Raw genomic sequence first — 7,176 nt, 5'->3', positions numbered from 1 at the left:
GGTTCAGGTGGAAAACTGTCTTTTCCAGGTGTAATTCAACAGGCACAGTCTGAGTAGCAATCCCAGTGTAGAGGACAGGAGCCATGGTCTTGCCCGTTCCAGCACCAGAAGGTCCATTAGCAAGGCAGGTCCATTAATGTACCGCTTCTGAAGTTGCAGGTTGGTTCCTTTGCACTGCTTGTTTCTTCTTGCCTTAATTTTCAAAAAAAAATTCCAGATTAAAATTTTCTTTTTCATCATTGGAAAACTGTTTCTAAAAGCAATAGAAAAGGCTATTTTAAGAAAAAATTACTACATGTATGTTAAAATGACCATATGGATAATGTTTTAAATTGCCTACAGATATTTCAGATTTTAATGATCTTTATAATGTTATGGTTTTGATAATGACACAGGTATAAAATGTAGGTTTTTGCTGTTATTCTTTTACCTATTTATATGGTTGATTTCCTAGTGTGTGGCAGCACAGAAATGAAATAGGCACCTGAAACATATCAGCTGTGACAAAACTTCAAAAACAGGAACACCTGTCTTCCAATTCTGATTATAAAAATTATCTCAACCCCTATTCATTCATTCATTTATTCAGTAAACATCTATGAGGTGTCTACTATATGCTTGACAATGTGGAGATTTAAAGAAAGACATAGATTTTTATCTTGAATGTAACGGGGGCCCGTGTTCAGATTTGAGTATCAGGAAGGTCTCTTTTGCAGTCTTGTTGATGGATTATGGGGGAGAAGGCCTGAGTGAAAAGACTGTGAGAACACTGGTGAAAAGATATTGCAGTATTCCAGGTAAGAGATGAAAAGATGGAGTGGTAGTTGAGATGGACTAGTAAGAATCAATGTTCATGATAGAGCCAGGAGGTAGAATCAACAGGATTTAAGGATGAAATGAGTGGGGTAGTTGGAGAAGGTGATGAAGGAGAAGAAGTGGTCTAGGGTGACTCCCTGGTCTCTAAACTTAATGACTGAATGAATGATTATTGCATTCCCTAAATTAAGGAGTAGCAAAGGGTTTTAGATGTCAGCAGAGCTACCAATTTTGGAATTTTATAGTGGGCAGTTGGACACAAATACCAGAGCAGAAGATAAACATTTGTGGATCATTGAGGTAACTGAGGATATGTACTTGAATTTGTTATATGGAAGTGTGTGTAGAACAGATTGGAGCCCCTGGGTGGTATAAAAGGTTAACATGCTAGACTGTTAACCAAGAGGCTGGAGATTCGAGTCCACCCAGAGGTACCCTGGAAGAAAGGTCTGGAGATCTACTTCCCAAAAATCAGCCATTGAGAAACACTATGGAACACAGTTCTACTTTGACACATGTGGGGTCTCGGTAAGTCAGAATCAACTCTATGGCAACTTGTTTGTTCTTGTTTTTTTGGTAGAATATATTAACTCTTAGGACAGCAACATTTACAAGATAAAACGAGGAAAAGAGGTGGAGAAGGAGTAGTCTAGGGGGTAGGAAGAGATCCAGGCAGGAGCTGCTCTGCAGGAGCAGGAAATGGCAAACAGTGCCAACTGCTACTGAGACGGTAAGATAAGGACTAAAATGGAATTGCAATGGGTGATTGGAAGGTCATTGATGACTTTAAGGAGAGCAGTTATAGTGGAATCATAGGCACAAAATGTCTCTAAGAAATAAAAACAGATTAAATAGAACCCAGGGTATAAATAAGAACAATGCAATCTCCCTATAGCATAAGCCTGGAAATCAGGAGTCCTTCCTAATTACCTCTATTCACTGACCTGTGATACCATCTGCCTCCTCCAAACTTCCCTCTACTTGCTCAAAATGTCAACTCCTAGAGATTCTCTCTCTTAATATTTTTCCAGTTTATCCCCTCCTCTCTATTTCCACAGTCACTGCCTTAGCACAGATCATCGCCTTTTCATTCCAGATACAGTTTAAAAAAAAAAAACTTTTTATTTTATTTTTTTCTAAAGTGGAAATAGTTTTATTGATAGTCTGTGAAAGTATCCCATGCTTATTATTTTAAAAGTAGTCAACAACATGGAAAAGAATAAAGGTAAGACTAAATATCACTCATAATCTCTACTTTTAAAAATAAGCACTTTTAATATTTTGGTGTATATCATTTTAAACTCTGTGCATATTGTAAACCGCTCTGTTCATCAAACATATTGTTAACATCTTTTTGTGTTATGAAGTAATCAACCAATAAGATTATTTTGTGGGTCGCTATACAGTAGTGGTGGAAAACCTGGTGGCATAGTGGTTAAGCGCTATGTTGGCTAACCAAAAGCGCTCACTGGAAACTCTATGGGGCAGATCTACTCTGTCTGATAGGTTGCTGTGAGTTGGTATCAACTTGACGGAGGTGGGTTTGGTTTTTATTGGTAGAGAGTAGTGGTTAAGAGCATGAACTCTGGAACCAGGCTGCCTCGGTCGGAAACCCAGCTGTGACAGCACCACTATGACCTCATGTAGGTTTCCTAATCTATGTGTTCTCTAGTTTCCTCACTTCTAAATTGTGCAAAATAAATAATAGTAACTACTGTAATAAAATTAATATATTTTATATGTAAGAAGTAATTAGAACAGCATCTTCCACTTAGAAAACACTCAAGTGTTAAACACTCAAGTGTTAGCTGTAACTATATAAACGCGTAGCATTCCATGGCGTTATATGCATTGTGGTTTATTTAAACAATCACTTACTGTTTTTTTTTTTTTTTACTATTATTACAATTACCTTTTAACAGATCTTTATCTCCATTCTCTCCTCTATCTATAATCTACCTTGCACAACTACATTCAGTACCTAAAAGGTGAGTGTCCCTGGAACAAAATCCTGAATCATGTATCCTTGATTTTAGAACTGGGTGGCAGGCAGATGCTGGAAGGACTTGCAAAAGTAATTAGTAAAAGCCTGAAAGGACTCAGGCAGATGATTAGTGAGGGTCGGAAGAGTAGTGAGGAAAATATTATTGGAGGTGGAAAAATAAGGACTTTTGTTATATAGTGGTGAAAACTTTGGCAACAGTCACCTGTGGTTTTCAAGGGAAATAGAATACTTAATGAGTTTATATATCCGGTTGGGGAGATTTCCGAGCAGGATGTGGAAAGTACCAACTGACTTTTTTTTTTTAACTACGCAAAGGCATTTGACTGTGTGGATCTTAACAAATTACGAACAACATTGCAAAAAATGGGAATTCCAGAACACTTAATTGTACTCATAAGGAAACTGTACATGGATCAAGAGGCAGTCGTTTGAACAGAACAAAGGGATACTACATGGTTTAAAGTCAGAACAGGTGTGTGTCAGGGTTGTGGCCTTTCACTATACCTATTCAATCCGTATGCTGAGCAAATAAGCCGAGAAGCTATACTATATGAAGAAGAACGGGGCATCAGGGTTGGAGGAAGGCTCATTAACAACCTCTGATATGCAGATGACACAACCTTGCTTGCTGAAAGTGAAGAGGACTTGAAGCACTTAGTGATGAGATCAAAGATAATACCCTTCAACATGGATTACACCTCAACATAAAGAAAACAAAAATCCTCACAACTGGATCAATAAGAAACATCATGATAAATGAAGAAAAGACTGAAGTTGTCAAGGATTTCTGTTTACTTGGACCCACAATCAACACCTGCTGGGGGCAGTGGGTGCAGAGGGGCCGCCCTTCAAGGGCGGCCCCTCTGCACCCACTGCCCCCAGCAAACACCCATGGAAGTAGCAGTCAAGAAATCGAAAGATGCATTGCATTGGGCAAATATTCTGCAAAAGACCTCTGTAAAGTGTTGAAAAGCCAAGATGTCACCTTGAGGACTAAGGAGCGCCTGACCCAAGACATGGTGTTTTCTATCGCCTCATATGCATGCAAAAGTTGACAATGAATAAGGAAGACCGAAGAAGAATTGACACCTTTGAATTGTGTTGTTGGAGAAGAATATCGAATATACCATGGACTGCCAAAAGAGTGAACAAATCTGCCTTGGAAGAAGTACAGCCAGAATCCTCTTCAGGAGCAAGGATGGTGAGACTATGTCTCACAAACTTTGGACATGTTATCAGAAGGGCTCAGTCCCTGGAGAAGGACATCATGCCTGGTAAAGTAGAGGGTCAGTGAAAAAGAGGAAGACCCTCAATGAGATAGACTGACACAGTGGCTGCAACAATGGGCTCAAGCATAGCAACAATTGTGAGGACCCGGCAGGGTTTCGTTCTGTTGTGCATACAGTCGCTATGAGTCAGAACCAACTCAATGGCACCTAACAACAACATAATGAAATATAGGAAGATAAAAATAAACTAACTAAATAACTGTTGAGTTTTTAAGCAGAATTTTTGGAAAGATAGGGTCCAGGATAGCAAAAAAGATTCTCAAAGTAAGCTATGGTTTTAGAGCAAGGACTGAATCCAGGGGAACAAAACATAGTTTCGGGGTTAAGACCCCAGAAATATTCGATGCTGACCTGTAGATATTTTCAGCTAGACAAACTGCCTTCTAAAGATCTTAAGGATGTGCCTTCTAGGTCCTCTTGATTAGACAATAGGGCTTCTAAACATCTTAGAGGCATTGCTCCACTTCAGTCTCTCAGGGGGCCTAAGGTAGAGAAGGGTCTATCTTGAATGGCTTTGTGGAGTATAATATAATGTGATGTTCAGGAACCCCACAGAGGTTTTAAAGGAATGTGTCAGCTTAGACTGAAATAGTCAAAATGAAAAGAGTAGAAAACAAGTAGAGACTTTTAGATTCCCAACCTACTACAGTAGAAAGTAGGCTGACGAAACACTCACCCATGAAAACTGGTTATTTCCTACACAAAAGGAAGGGTGACTGAGTGGACAGAGTCAACATCTATAGAGAATCAGTCCGAGGGAGCAGGACTGTGTATTAATCAAGGAACTGGCAACCCATATAGGGTTGGATTTTAAAACTGCTATGGACCACTGACTGCTCAGTGTCTTCTGATTCTCCTTTTGTAAATGGGAGAGTCTATTGTAGTCTTCCTATGACTGTCCCAAAATTGTATGTTGAGTGTGTGTGTGTGTAAGTGTGAGGCATAAAATTTATCTCTTTAGTTCACATGTCTTCAGGTTGAGAGAAATCACACTAGAGCAGCCTTATCTACACCTGTACCTGATTTAGTTGATGAGATCCTGGACTTCAAGCCTGAGCCTGATACTGTAATGGCCTGAGAATATTAGGGCTCTTGGGAGGCAGCATATTTTGCATGCAGGGAGAATGTAAATAATTTGGCCAGAGGGTAGACTGTAGCAGAAAAATAACGGCCACAAATCCTTTTAAATTCCTCCCATTGAGAAAGGGGAGGGATCTTGAATCTGGGTATGCTGGGTAATAACTTTGACTAATAGGATATAGAGTACCTATGAGTCAGAATCAACATGATAGCAGTGGGTATGGGTATAATAGGACATGACAGAGCTGACACTGTGCCAGTTTCCAGGCCCAGGCAGCTTCTATTTTCTGTGTCTTGAAAAACTTGCTGTTGGAGCCCTGGGTCACCATGTAAGAAGTCTGAATGACCTGCTGGTGAGACTGTATGAAGAGGTCTGGAAACTATATGGAAATGGAGAGCGGCCAGCTGAACTCAGTTTTCTGGTCAGTTTTCTGGCAAAGGCACTAGATATGTGAGTGAAGCCTTTTGGGACTCTTCAGACCAGACTAGTCATAAATGATCATCACTAAGTAACCCCAGTTGATGCCACATGGAGCAAATGAATCTCCCAACTGAACCCTGTTCAAATTACCAACCCATAGATTGGGGACAAAAGAAATGAATAGTAATTTTAAGCTACCAACTATGAGGTGTTTTGTTATGTTTCAAAAGATAACGGCCAAAAATTTTGTCAGTCCCAGTATGATCTTAAAAACAACAATAAAAATCAAAACCCTATGCCGCTGAGTTGATTCTGACTCATAGCAACACTATAGGACAGAGTACAACTGCCCAATAGGGTTTCCAAGGAAAGGCTGATAGATTCAAAATGCTGACCTTTTGGTTAGCAGCCAAGCTCTTTAACCACCGCCCCACCAGGGCTCCAACACAAAAATAGTAACAACAATCACATTGCTCTATGCTTCAAACCTTTCAAAGATTTCTCTAGACAAGATAGAATCCAAACTCCTGAGTGTGATATGTAAAATGAGGAAGAATCTGGACCCTGTCCAAATTTTTGAAATATTTCTTTCACATCAGTCATATGCTCTTAACCAAATATCTTACATTCTTTCCATGATCAGCTACCCAAATGTCCCACAACAATCCATTCTCTGAGCAGCTATGAAACTGATCTTACCAAAGGCAAATCTGATCGAGCCACTTCCATGCTTAAAACCCTTTAGTGGTTGTCCTTGGGATAAAGCCCACAAACTAAAATGTCTATCCCTCCAGGTTTTTCCTTACCGTTTTCCCTCAGCACCTTCTAGCTTCAGGTTTTCTAATTGGCTATTCTAAATCTCACTTCTCAGCCTCTGACACACACTGTTCCCTTTTCCTGGACCATTTTGCCTCCAGTTTTCCTAGCTAACTCCTTCTTGTTATTTCAATCTTAGCTTAATCTTTACTTCTTTGAAGGGTTTTTTCTTGAGGCTTTGTTTTATGCTCCCACGTCTTATGCTTACCAGAGCTTAGTACTTATCACCCTCACTTGAACGAAACCGTACTCTAAAACGTGTATATAGTTTTGGATACACTGATTTCAGTGACGTTATGTTTTTCAGTGTCTAAAACACTGATTGATGAAATGGATTATATTTTTTCATTTAATACACATTTCATTACAAAAAGAAAACTGAAGAGGAAAAAGATAAACAGCCCACATATCGCTGAAATGGTGGCTCAGAGCCGCCATGATATTATTATTGATGTGCTTGTGAAATTCCATGGAAATGGACATGGAGATACCCAGAGATGTTTCTTAAAAGATTAAAAGTCTCATTTGTCTTTGCTATAACAAAGTAAGTTAAATAAGCTTTCTAGCTTTCCTATATGTTATAATGCTTTCTGAACTGAGTTTTTGCTGAAAGGCTACTTTTTCTTTTTTTAATAACAGCTTTTGAAGTGGAAGGATTTTGTAATAATGGGTTGAAACAAATGAAACCTATATTTTCTTCAATTGTAATTATGTGGTAAAGTTTATGAAATAACTTTTAGAGTACGAGG

The sequence above is a fragment of the Loxodonta africana genome, chromosome 8, assembly GCF_030014295.1.
Source record: "Loxodonta africana isolate mLoxAfr1 chromosome 8, mLoxAfr1.hap2, whole genome shotgun sequence".
NCBI lineage: Eukaryota > Metazoa > Chordata > Mammalia > Proboscidea > Elephantidae > Loxodonta > Loxodonta africana.
The sequence above is the reverse complement of the archived record's forward strand: the minus strand, read 5'-3'. Positions refer to the sequence as shown.